At 42.1% G+C, this 13,185-nt stretch overlaps 1 protein-coding gene across 2 annotated transcripts in view; it reads left to right on the forward strand.

Moving 5' to 3' along the window:
- Nucleotides 1-13,185, forward strand: part of CRACD (capping protein inhibiting regulator of actin dynamics) — a 289,119-nt gene that overhangs the window by 147,194 nt on the left and 128,740 nt on the right. For both annotated transcript variants that reach the window (XM_069594149.1, XM_069594150.1), the window contains exon 2: nt 4,632-4,779. The gene's annotated coding sequence lies outside the window, so the exon portion shown is untranslated. The remainder of the gene's footprint in view (nt 1-4,631; nt 4,780-13,185) is intronic.

The following is a 13,185-nucleotide window of genomic DNA, read 5'->3' on the forward strand; positions in this document are numbered from 1 at the left end:
ATCTTTTTTGTACAGTTCTTCTGTGTGTTCTTGCCACCTAATATCTTCTGCTTCTGTTAGGTGCATACCATTTCTGTCCTTTATTGAGCCCATGTTTGCATGAAGTGTTCCCTTGGTATCTCTAATTTTCTTGAAGAGATCTCTATAGTCTTTCCCATTCTATTGTTTTCTTCTATTTCTTTGCATTGATCACTGAGGAAGGCTTTCTTATCTCTCCTTGCTATTCTTTGAAACTCTGCATTCAGGTGCTTATATCTTTCCTTTTCTCCTTTGCTCTTCGCTTCTCTTCTTTTCACAGCTAATTTGTAAGGCCTCCTCAGACAGCCATTTTGCCTTTTTGCATTTCTTTTTCTTGGGGATAGTCTTGATCCCTGTCTCCTGTACAGTGTCATGAACCTCCGTCCATAGTTCATCAGGCATTCTATCAGATCTAGTCCCTTAAATCTATTTCTCACTTCTAGTGTATAATCATAAGGGATTTGATTTAGGTCATACTTCTATGGTCTAGTGGTTTTCCCCACTTTCTTCCATTTAAGTCTGAATTTGCCAATAAGGAGTTCATGATCTGAGCCACAGTCAGCTCCTGGTCTTGTTTTTGCTGACTGTAGAGAGCTCCATCTTTGGCTGCAAGGAATATAATCAATCTGATTTTGGTGTTGGCCATCTGGTGATGTCCATGTGTAGAGTCTTCTCTTGTGTGTTGGAAGAGGGTGTTTGCTCTGACCAGTGCATTCTCTTGGCAAAACTCTATTTACCTTTACCCTGCTTCATTCTGTACTCCAAGGCCAAATTTGCCTATTACTGTAGGTGTTTCTTGACTTTCTACTTTGTATCCCAGTCCCCTATAATGAAAAGGACATCTTTTTTGCTTTATTGACTATGCTAAAGCTTTTGACTGTGTGGATCACAATAAACTGTGGAAAATTCTGAAAGAGATGGGAATACCAGACCACCTGACCTGCCTCTTAAAAAACCTGTATGCAGGTCAGGAAGCGACTAGAACTGGTCATGGAACAACAGACTGGTTCCAAATAGGAAAAGAAGTACATCAAGGCTGTTTATTGTCACCCTGCTTATTTAACTTCTATGCAGAGTACATCATGAGAAATGCTGGGCTGGAAGAAGCACAAGCTGGAGTCAAGGTTGCCAGGAAAAATATCAATAACCTCAGATATGCAGATGACACCACCCTTATGGCAGAAAATGAAGAACTAAAGAGCCTCTTGATGAAAGTGAAAGGGGAGAGTGAAAAAGTTGGCTTAAAGCTCAACATTCAGAAAACAAAGATCATGGCATCCGGTCCCATCACTTCATGGCAAATAGATGGGGAAACAGTGGAAACAGTGGCTGACTTTATTTTTTGGGCTCCAAAAATCACTGCAGATGGTGATTACAGCCATGAAATTAAAAGATGCTTACTCCTTGGAAGGAAAGTTATGACCAACCTAGATAGCATATTAAAATGCAGAGACATCACTTTGTCAACAAAGGTCCGTCTAGTCAAGGCTATGGTTTTTCCAGTAGTCATGTGTGGATGTGAGAGTTGGACTATAAAGAAAGCTGAGCGCCCAGGAATTGATGCTTTTGAACTGTGGTGTTGGAGAAGACTCCTGAGAGTCCCTTGGACTGCAAGGAGATCCAACCAGTCCATCCTAAAGGAGATCAGTCCTGGGTGTTCATTGGAAGGACTGATGTTGAAGCTGAAACTCCAATACTTTGGCCACCTCATGTGAAGAGCTGACTCATTGGAAAAGATCCTGATGGTGGGAAAGATTGAGGGTAGGAGGAAAAGGGGAGAACAGAGGATGAGATGGTTGGATGGTATCACCGACTCAATGGACATGAGTTTGGGTGAACTCTGGAAGTTGGTGATGGACAGGGAGGCCTGGTGTCCTGCAATTCATGGAGTCGCAAAGAGTCGAACACGACTGAGTGACTGAACTGACTGACCAACTCTCATACTGTATAAGCCCATTTTTTAAAAAAAGCTCTAAAACAGGCAAAACTTATCTCTGGTAATAGCAATGCGAACAGTGCTTGCCTTTGGGATATGGAGATTGATTAAAAGGCACCTGAGGGAACTTTCTGGAATGATGGAAAGCTTCTGTATTTTTATTTTGTTGGTTATTGCACAATTGTATTTCTTTATCAAAATGTATCAAACTATACACTTAAAACCAGTGTTTTACTGAATGTAAATTTTACTTTAACTTAAAAAATGATATTGTTTTTGTAATTTCCTGTGACTCTATTTTACTTCAAAATGATAGGTTCAGAAAAGTACTCTTATCATTTCCATTTGTTGAAATTTCTTGCAACTTTTGTGTTCCACATGTGGTTAATTTCCATAAACGTTAATGTGTGTTCTTTAAGCACTATGTAATCACAGTTGTTGAGTGAAATTTTCGCTGTCTCTTCTTTTCTTGAAAGAGAAATTGTTGCCTAGTAATTGTTGAATGATTGTAGGACTTTATGTATAAGCTTCCCTGATACATAATGGCTCTGTGGGTAAAGAATCCACCTGCAATGCAGAAGACACAGGAGACTCTGGTTCGATCCCTGGGTGGGGAAGATCCCCTCGAGGAGGAAATGGCAATCCATTCCAGTATTCTTGCCTGGAGAATTCCATGGACAGAGGAGCCTGGCAGGCTACAGTCCATAGGGTCGCAAAGAGTCAGACATGACTGAGTGACTAAGTACACACATGTATAAAAAGTCATAGATGCTATGGATGATGGTATCTTTCTCAAGAGGCTTACATTTGCTTCTGATAGGCAGTTGGAGTAACACAGACCTCTTTAATCTAATGAGGGAGTGCACTGATTGAAGGCTTCAGTTGTACTTTTAAGGCCTTCATTCTAGGATGTAGGCTTTTGCTGCTGCTGCTGCTGCTGCTGCTGCTGCTAAAGTTGCTTCAGTCGTGTCCAACTCTGTGCGACCCCATAGACGGCAGCCCACTAGGCTCCTCTGTCCATGGGATTCTCCAGGCAAGAGCACTGGAGTGGGGTTCTATTGCCTTCTCCGAGGATATAGCCCTTTAAGGCATCCTAACTGAAAGCATGGGATATTTACCTGGGCTTTTCCTTTATCAGTGGGCCCTGAACTCTACTTTTCATTCCTCCAGCATCATCGAACTATCAAATGCACTGTTTAACTCCCCAGCCTCTTAGCTGCTGTTTTCTGCTTGGTTTACATTGTCTATCAATGAGCAAATGCTTAGAGAGACAGAATGTGGAGCTTGCTTCTCGGGACTTCCCGTTACTTTGGGTTCTCCTCAACCTTGTCAGCCTATTAAAAGGTCTCCTCACTTCATGTTGTCTATAAGCAGCTGCTTGGCTTCTCAGCAGTTTTGTCCTCTGCCTCTTAAAGATCAGTAGATTTCAGGGGCTTCCCTGGTGGCTCAGTGGTAAAGAATCCTCCAGCCAAAGCAGAAGACACAGGTTTGATCCCTGATCCAGGAATATCCCACATGCTCCAGGGCAGCTAAGCTCATGTGCCACAACTATTGAGCCTGTGCTCTAGAGCCAAGGAGCCTCAACTGTTGAGCCCATGTGCTGCAACTACTGATGTCCACATGCTCTAACTACTGATGTCCACATGCTCCAGAGCCTGTGCTCTGCAACAGGAGTAGCCCTTGCTTACTGCAACGAGAGAAATAGCCAGGAATGAAGACCCAGCACAAAATAATAAGTAAAATAAATAAATTTTTAAAAAAATCAGTAGATTTCTTGAGAGGAAAAGTAGTACTATGACTTCCCTCACTTTTATTTCCCTTCTCCCTACGTCCTTGGCCTCTCATATCCTGTCTGCCTTGGTAGTAATCCAGTACCTTCCAATAGCCTTTAAAAATAATTCTGTCTAGCTTTTCTAGCTGTTTCAGTGAAAGTTGGTCTGATACAAGCTTTCCCTCTTAGCCATCACTGGGAGTCCTTCTCTAAGCCCACATTGTGAACTCCTCCCAATGGCCATTGTCGTCCTGAGAATTGAAGTGATTTCTTTCTGTGTCATTGCCCCAGAATGTTGTCTTGTTTTCCTGGGGTTTCTGGAGGGCATATATGAATCTGGAGTTGTTCCTGAACATTTCCCACCTCCTTTCCAGTTAACATCTCCAGTCATTAAGTCATTTCCCTTCCAGTGTATTTAAAGGGATTGTGTGTGCCCTACCCACAGGGAGCCCATTAACCTAGTCAACCCTGCAGTTGGTACTTGAATAAAAAGGTGCCCTCATTATTTCTAGGGAAGGAAATAGTCTAATGATTACTGCCTTCATGAGACTGAATTTGTGTCTTCTAGCTCCTTGAATTTTAGCTGAATTACCATGAAAAATAAACATGAGAATTCTGTGTATAAGAAGGATAGGAGCCTCAATATTCATGAACATGATCCTTTCAGCCTCTTCAAAAGTGGAAACAGTTTATAATAAGTGCTTTTAAGGCCCTAGAATAAATTTAAGCTGAAGAATGCAAATTTAATATCACTAAACCTAATTGGAAACCTCAAGGAATAAAACAAGCAATAAAAAAACCTCTTTTGTAATGACTTCTGCCAGGGAATGGAAAAGAGATTCATTTTAAAGATGTCTTCAGAGAGAACTGAAGATATAAAGCTCATGATTTTTTTTTTCTCAACAGTTCACAAGAGCAGTGATTCCCAGGCTTTCTCAACAATGTACCCTATTTTTGGGCACACTTACCACTGAGGATAAATTCTTCTTTTTACAAGAAGAAAATTTTGGAGAAGAGCTATATACAAGGAAAGGACATATAGCTATTCAGAGAGGTAAGTCATTTGTTTAGAGGATGGGGAAAGAAGTAGCTCACAAAGAAAATACTAAAGAATATTTCATTTATTGTGAATGGGACTTGACATGGATGATATGCATTTCACTAAATATCAAGTTAAAAGATCCTTGTGATTGATGGTCTTCTAATTCTTGATTTAATTCTTAGTTCTTTTACTCACCATCTGTGTAAATTTGGACAAATCATTTAAATTCTCAGAGCTCTAGTTCTTTTATCTGTAAGAAAAAATTTCATATGAAAATGCTTTGCCAATGGGAGAGTATAATATAAAAATAAAACTTATTGTTTATTGTTAATTACTATTATTTGCTGCTATTATAAAATTCTATGGAATAAGTTAGCGGCCATGTGTCTCATGGTGCATTTGGTCTGTTGAGCTTGGTTTTTTGTATTTCCATACAAATTGTGAAATTTGTTCTAACCCTGTGAAAAATACCACTGGTAGCTTGATAGGGATTACATTGAATCTGTAGATTGCTTTGGGTAGTATACTCATTGTCACTATCTTGATTCTTCCCATCCATGAACATGGTATATTTCTCCATCTATTAGCATCCTCCATACTGTTTTTTCAACTGCAGGTATCTGTCACCTACTTTTTGAAACTTGGAGGAAAGGGTGGAAGTTAAAGACAAGATCAAAGATGAGAAAATAACTACCTGTATTATTTGTTACAATAAGCATTATATTCATGTTGTTTAATGCACACACCAAGCTTTGGAAAGTGAGTGTTATACCTACCGTGACATTTTTTCTCAAGAGACAGGATTCCTTAGGGAATCGCTTAAAAACAGAAAAAAACCATTTTTTTTAATCATGATTTGGGAAATATTGGATGGAAGGAACTTGAAGTTCTTAATTTTTTCTAATGTTTTTGATGATATGTACAGTTTCTATAATGATAAGTGCCTAATTAAAAATAAATAATGGATTAACAAAATCTTTGTTGCGCACCTCTTATGAATTAGGTACTATTCTAGATGCTAATTCTCATCATGAATGAAACAGGTGAAGATCCCTGCCCTCATGGAGCCTATTCTAGCATGGAGAGAAACAAATAATAAATAATGTACACAATAGAGAAATAAATTAAGAGTAATCAGGATATTAGAAGCCAGTAAGAATATGGAGAAAAGAAAAAGCAGAGCCAGGTAAGGGGAAGTGGAAATATGCTGGGTGGGTGGGAAGATAGATTTGAGCGTTAAGTGAGGTGGCAGGGTCTGCCTTATTGAGGAAAGACAGGAATTCTGGGGTTAGCCCTGGTGTGTTCCAATCGGAGAAGGAGCTAATACAAAGCTCCTAACAAGGGAACATGGTGATGTCCCAGACACAGCCAGGAGGCCTGTGAGCTAGAGTAGAGTGGGTGGGAGAGAGAGTAGCAGTGTCAGCTCTAGAGGAAATAATGTCATTTCCTTGGTTTAGATACATAAGTAAAGTTACCTTGTCTTCTTGTCTCTCTGGTTTATTCTAAGTATCTTTCCCCTGCAGTTAAAATACACACATACACAATAAGTAAACTATACCTCCACCACTGTATTAGTTTCTGAGTATTGCTATAACAAAAGACCACAAACTGGGTGGCTTAAAACAACAGAAATTTATTGTCTTGCAGTTCTCCAAAAGTCCCAAATGAAGGTAGGGTCATGCTCCCTCCCATGGGATGGGAAGGTGTCATGGTGGTGGCAGTCATTGGCTGGCGTTCCTTGGCCCGAACTGCATCACTCCACTCTCTGCCTCTGTAGTCATGTGACATACTCCCTAAATGTTTGTATCTTCCCTTGGTGGTCCTTTCTTTTTAAGGAATCCAGACATATTACATTGAGTCTAACCCAGGAGTCCACAATCTCTGGGATCCAATGCCTGATAATCTGAGGTAGAGCTGATATAATAATAATACTAGAAATAAAATACACAATAAAAGTAATGTGCTTGAATCAATCCTGAAACCATCCTCCCCACCCACCATGGTTCATGGAAAAATTGTCTTCTACGAAACCAGTCCCTAGTGCCAAAAAGACTGGGTACTGCTCTAGTATGACACCATCTTAACTATGACATCAACAATCACCCTATTTCCAAATAAGTTCACATTCTGAAGTACTGGGGGTTAGGAATTCAATACATCCTTTGGGGGACACATTCAACCATAATAGCACCTTAAATAATATGTAATAGACATTATTATTCCCGTCTTGCAAGTAGAGAAACAGGCTCAGAAAGCTTAAATGACTGGCCAAGGTCAGAGCCAGTAAGCAGAAGAGCCTGGTCAGTGCTGTTTTTATCATGGACATATCAGTGCTTTTATCAGTGCGATTTTACCAGACTGTGACAGTGATGTAAGGATGGAGGTGCAGAGCACTGCACAGGTCAAGGGCAGGAATCACACACATACACACGTGTGGTCCTCATCCGTACTGCTTACCCCTAAGATAGCTCACAATTAATACTCTACCTCAGCATTCCTGTCAATGGGGAAATAGGTGCCCCTCCATAGCCCACTCCCTGTTTTGCATTTCATTCCATAGCATGATAAACATAGGAAACAGATGCTTTTTCCCCTCCAGGATTTTTTCCCAGGAAAATATTGCTACAATTTCTGTGGCATGTAGAACATTTTGTGACAGGACTGCATGTTTTTTTTCTCACACATAGGGGAAAAAAAAATACGACTCTCTGAGTCAGTTGGCATATTGCAATAACATTAGGGGATTTTGAAAGCATTTAATATATTTTGCTTTCTCATTATATTTAAGCATTTCTTCTTGACATAAAGCTTACCTAGCCATTGGTAAGCCTGAAATCAACTCTGCTGCTGGTGCTAAGTCGCTTCAGTCGTGTCCGACTATGCGACCCCATAGACGGCAGCCCACCAGGCTCCCCCATCCCTGGGGTTCTCCGGACAAGAACACTGGAGTGGGTTGCCATTTCCTTCTCCAGAAATCAACTCTAGAACCTTGTTTATGCTCAGTCTTAAGACTAAGGGAAACACCAAGAAAAAGAAGGATACAGCAAAACTGAACTGAATGCTTTTCCATGATGAGTCACAGTGAGCAGTGACATTGCTGTGGAACCAAACTTGGGTCCACTCACCCTTGTGCAGTAAAGCAAATCTCCTCACACTAGGGTCTCATGAAGGGAAGTACAGCATTTATTGTAGGGCACCAAGCAAGGAGAACAGGCAGCTCATGGTTGAAAGACCCAAACTCCCTGGCAGCTTTTCAGAAGGGATTTTAAAAGCAGCGTGAAGGAGGGGACCCCAGGGTATGTGATCAGCACACAATTCTCGGATTGGTTGGCATCAAGGTGGAGTTTGATTGGTTGGCATCAAGCTTCATTAGCCTTTTGATTTCAACAAGTCTGGGGTCTATGTTCTTGTGGTCAGTTTTCATCTGGAGCTTCCTGTAAAAACAACCTAGGAACGTGTATCAGGCCTTTATCTGTATCTTTCAGGGAACCTTCAATTTGATGAGTCTGCAATGTGTCAGATTTATATTCTAAATTAGCAGCAATTTCCTGGCCCAAAAGCTCTTCTTTGTTTCTATATCTTCACATTTCCTTATCATTAACTCTTGAGTCAGCCTTTAGAGGCTCAAGGGAGGCCTGGAAGACTAAAGCAAAAGCCTTTTACTTCAACGTACAGGTACACGGGGACTTTCTTAGGGTTTCCCCTTTTCTTTGATACTCCTCAGTCTTGAGGGGAACAGGTTCAGGAAAAGAAAGGAAACAAAGTTTTGGATAAAGGGGTTAATCATAAACTCAGCAGAGAAACTCAGTTTTGGGGGGACTTGGTTTCAACATCCCCTGGCCAGGCTGAATACATGAAGTCCTCAGAAGCAGGGGTCCCAGAGGAATGTCTAAACTGGTCTAGGAAATCATATGTTCAAGGCTAAGCAGTAAGTCTAGGAGATGAGACCAAGCCGTGGTTGAAAAAAAGAAGTCATAAGGTCAAAAGTGGAAAGATCAGAGCTATATCAACAAGTCTAGTGGGAGACTAACTGAGTGGTTTAGAAAATTGATTGGGTGAGCGTTTGGGAGGCCTGATATTCTATGGCGCTAACTGCACGGGGCGGGGCCCCAAGAAGGAAGGTGTTGGGTAAGTTCCATACCTGCTTTTCCCAAATATGATCAGTAGCTGTTTTGCTGTTGTTACATAGGCTACAAGTTTCTTTTCAAATTCCCTTCTTTTTACCTCAACTCAGTATTTTAATTCCCCCTACATTCTGGGACTTTTCTTTCCACTTAACAGCTGACTGCTTTGGATCTGTGTGTGGAAGCATATGTTCTTAGTATCAGAAAAAAGTGAGGAAAAACTGCCTTTCTTCCAAAGATGCTTCTACTCTTTGTTAAAATTGATTATCTGTGATCCTGAAAGTGTGTGGAAAGAACCGTGTCTTCATATTTTAATACTATACAAAAATGGCCCCTGGTCTTTGATGTCACCACCACAGAAGGCCACTCCCCAGAGCACTGCTTGGTCACACACAGTTCTGGCAGGGGGCAGAGGGGCTCATTAACACAGGGGCACCCGGTCCACTTGTGATGCTCCAGCCACACAGGTAACTGCAGGTGAACAGTTGCTGCTCTTCCTGCTGTTGCTGCTGACGGTGATGATGATGAAGGACCAAGCAAATTAGGGGTCAATGATTAAAATTACTTCCCTGAAACAGACATTATGGCAAAACACTGGAGTTTCTATAAGAAAGACTAAAGGGTGACAAACATTAGAAATGACTCTTTGCAACCCCCTGGACTGAAGACCGCCAGGCTTCTCTATCCATGGGATTTTCCAGGCAAGAATACTGGAGTTGGTAGGCATTCCCTTCTCTAGGGGATCTTCCCAATGCGGGGATTGAACCCAGGTCTTCTGCATTGCAGGCAGATTCTTTATCATCTGAGCAACCAGGCTCTAGGGTTTTACCTGTTGTAGCTATTTCATATAAAGGGAATCATGCAGTATTCTTTCTGTGTCTGGTGAAGCATTTGTTTTCTGTTACAAGTCATTTATTTCTTTCAGTCTGCTCCTAGCATTGCCCTTGGATAGCTGAAATGCTCTGGGAAAATTAAAATCTCTAATTAGGACCTAAGAAGACCTCTTTGGGAATATCTACTTCACCTTGGTTGCTGGTGAGCTTATGAGACAAGTAACAGTTGAGAATGAAGTTACTGACTTTGCAAGGATATGAAGAATTGGACTTTACCTTATTCACGTCTATCTTGAGGCTCAGTCCCTTCCAGCAGCATCTCCAGTTTATGTCTTGTGTAGTGGTCTGGGCACCAATTTATCCCATTATCCAAATGAACCTGTAATTGATATTTTGGCATCAGGATACTAGAGATTATATTGCTGGCCTGAACAACAAAGCATAGTTTTCCCTCAGGGAGTAAAATGATACTAGCTGTTGAAGACGAAAATTTGAGAAATACTTTACACTCTCCTGTCTTAGGGAGGCTGCTCATCCTCCCTCCTCCCTTCCCTCCCTGATGAAATAGAGGCTGCCCAAGAGGGCTTTGGGATGCAGACAGCAGAACTTGAAATAAGATGCCTCTCTCCATCTGCCGGACGTAATCCAAGATGAGCTGCACAGATGAAGCTGGCAGAGAAATGGGGAACCGGATGGCAGACAAGGTTCTAAGGGGACGAAAATCCTAGCTAAATCCTTTTGTGGGAGCAAAAGAGCCTGTTGGTCTAATAATGCAGATCCAAGAAAGAAATTAATGTAGTGCTAGTGGTTTAGCTAATGAAAGTTTCTTTTCTGTAGACCCCCTGGGGGTGTTACTAATGTGTTCTGGGGATGACAGTTAAATATGGGACAAATGATGACTTGTCTGCACCAAGTGGTGATTATCATTTACTGTTTTATGTGCTAGGTGAGATTGAGTCATTGACTGCCTGCTCTGAAATATCTCTTCTTGGAGCCTGAAAATTCCACTTTAGAGTAGCTGATGGATTTGATAGGGTCCAGCAATGACAGGGATGGGGTGGAGCATTTTTGTTGATTCCTGCTCCCTTCTCTCCCTCCCTCCCTCCTTCCTTCTTCTCCCTCTCCCTCCCTCCTTCCTTCTCTCCTTTCTCCCCATCTCCCTCCCTTCATTAACCTGTAAGGAACTTGATATGCTCCAGACCTTGTGCTGAGGGCTTTTGTTGTTTTTCTTCAGTCCAACTCTTTGTGACCCTATGGACTGCAGCACGCCAGGCTTCCCTGTTCTTCGCCATCTCCCAGAGCTTTCTCAAACTCATGTCCATTGAGTTGATGATGCCATCCAACCGTCTCATCCTCTGTCACCCTCTTCTCCTGCCCTCAGTCTTCCCCAGCATCAGGGTCTTTTTCAATAAGTGGGCTCTTTGCATCAAGTGGCCAAAGTTTTGGAGCTTCAGCTTCAGCATATGTCCTTCTAATGAATATTCAGGGTTGATGTCCTTTTGGATTGACTTTTTTGATCTCTTTGCTGTCTAGCGGACTCTCAAGAGTCTTTTCTAGCACCACAATTTGAAAGCATCAATTCTTTGGCGGTGCGCCTTCTTTACGGTCCAGCTCTCGTATCCGTACATGACTACTGGAAAAGCCATAGCTTTGACTATATGAACCTTTGTTGGCAAAGTGATGTCCCTGCTTTTTAATATGCTGTCTAGGTTTGTCATAGCTTTCTTCCAAGGAGCAAGCATATTTTAAGGGCTAAGGATGTGAAATAAGACCCTGCCACCCAGGAGTTCCTGGTTACTCCCTTTTTGTTTTCTCTCTTTTGCTTCCTGTTCTTCTACTGTTACAGAGAACTGTAAGCAGCTGTGTATTTGTCCATCTCTCATAGTAGGAAGTAGCTTCCAAAGGCCAGAGTCCTTCCTGCCTTTGAGCCTTTGAATCTATTGATAGCATTGCCCTAGCAGAAATTTATTGAATTCAGGTATGTAAACAGATAACTGGATAAAATACAGTTAGTGATATTTGAGCGAATTTTGCACAAAGTGCTTGGAAGCAGATGGGGCAGTCAACAACTGCCAAAGGCAGCCAGCGGGCCTCCCTAAGGTGCCACTGGAACTGTCTTGAAAGATGAGAAGGTGTTTGCCAGACAAACAAGGGGGGTGCCCAGTCTCCTGAGGTCACACCTGTGTGAATGTTTCTTGGAAGGTGATCCTCTAATCCTGCCCTTTTCTTCCTTTAATGAAATTTCAAAGTAAGTGATTCTGCTTGATTTGCCAGTAGCTTTGGATCAAGTCCTGGATTAAGTATGGGTTTCCCTGGTGTCTCAGTGGTAAAGAAAACACCTGCCAAGAGACATGAGTTCAGTCCCTAGGTCGGGAAGATCCCCTGGAGATGGAAATGGCAAATCACTCCTGTATTCTTGTCTGGAGAATTCCATGGACAGAAGAGCCTCTCGAGCTATAGTCCATGTGGTCACAAAGCGTCGGACGTGGCTGAGTGACTAAACAACAACTGGAACAGTACAGGTGCCTTTCCAGAAGGTGACAAAGCTGGTTTCTTCTAGGGCCTAAAGCCCCTCTCCCACCAAAAAAGAGAAAGTCTGTTGATTTCCTCACCCCTAAAATGCGACCTGCTTTCATCTTCCTTTTCCTTATTGAAATATTAACTATTCAAAATTTCATTTCCTAAGTGAGCTTGAGTTGGAGCCAAGATTTCACTCCAATGATCCTTTCACCATCGCAGCAAACACACCCAGAGAATGCCTGCACTGCTCTGGAGTAGAGACTTACAGGGACCCAACAGGGAGAGACTTTCTGCTTCTAAAGAGCCTAATGCCGTGCTGTGCTTAGTCACTCAGTCGTGTCCAACTCTTTGCAACCCCATGGACTATAGCCCGCCAGGCTTCTCTGTCCATGGGTTTCTCCAAGCAAGAATACTGAAGTGGGTTGTCATGCCCTCCTCCAGGGGATCTTCCCAACCCAGGGATCGAACCCAGGTCTCCCACATTGCAGGTGGATTCTTCACTGTCTGAGCCACCAGGGAAGCCCAGAATCCACACCAAGCAAGAAGCGAACATCAGCACAGAAGTATTCCTCTTCTGCCCTTTACTATTAAAGCAGAGTCTTCCTTGCACACAGAGTTGACATCGACACTTTTTGACATAGCTGACTCTAACTAAAGTTTGTAAAATTAATTTATTTTTTTGCTACACTCCATAGCTTGTGGGATCTTATTTCCTTGACCAGGGATCAAACCCAGGCCCTCAACAGTGAGAGGGCAGTCTTACACACTGGACTACCAGGGACATCCCTGAACTGAAATTATAAGTTTCAAGGCCCAGGGAACAGTGAAGAAAGCCATACTCACCACCAGAAGATTTACCAGAAGAGCATCTTTAGTCTAAACTTGACTGGCATATATTTTAAGAAACCTCGGAAAGTCCTTTCTACGCTGAAAAATACCCC

The sequence above is a fragment of the Ovis canadensis genome, chromosome 6 (assembly GCF_042477335.2).
Source record: "Ovis canadensis isolate MfBH-ARS-UI-01 breed Bighorn chromosome 6, ARS-UI_OviCan_v2, whole genome shotgun sequence".
NCBI lineage: Eukaryota > Metazoa > Chordata > Mammalia > Artiodactyla > Bovidae > Ovis > Ovis canadensis.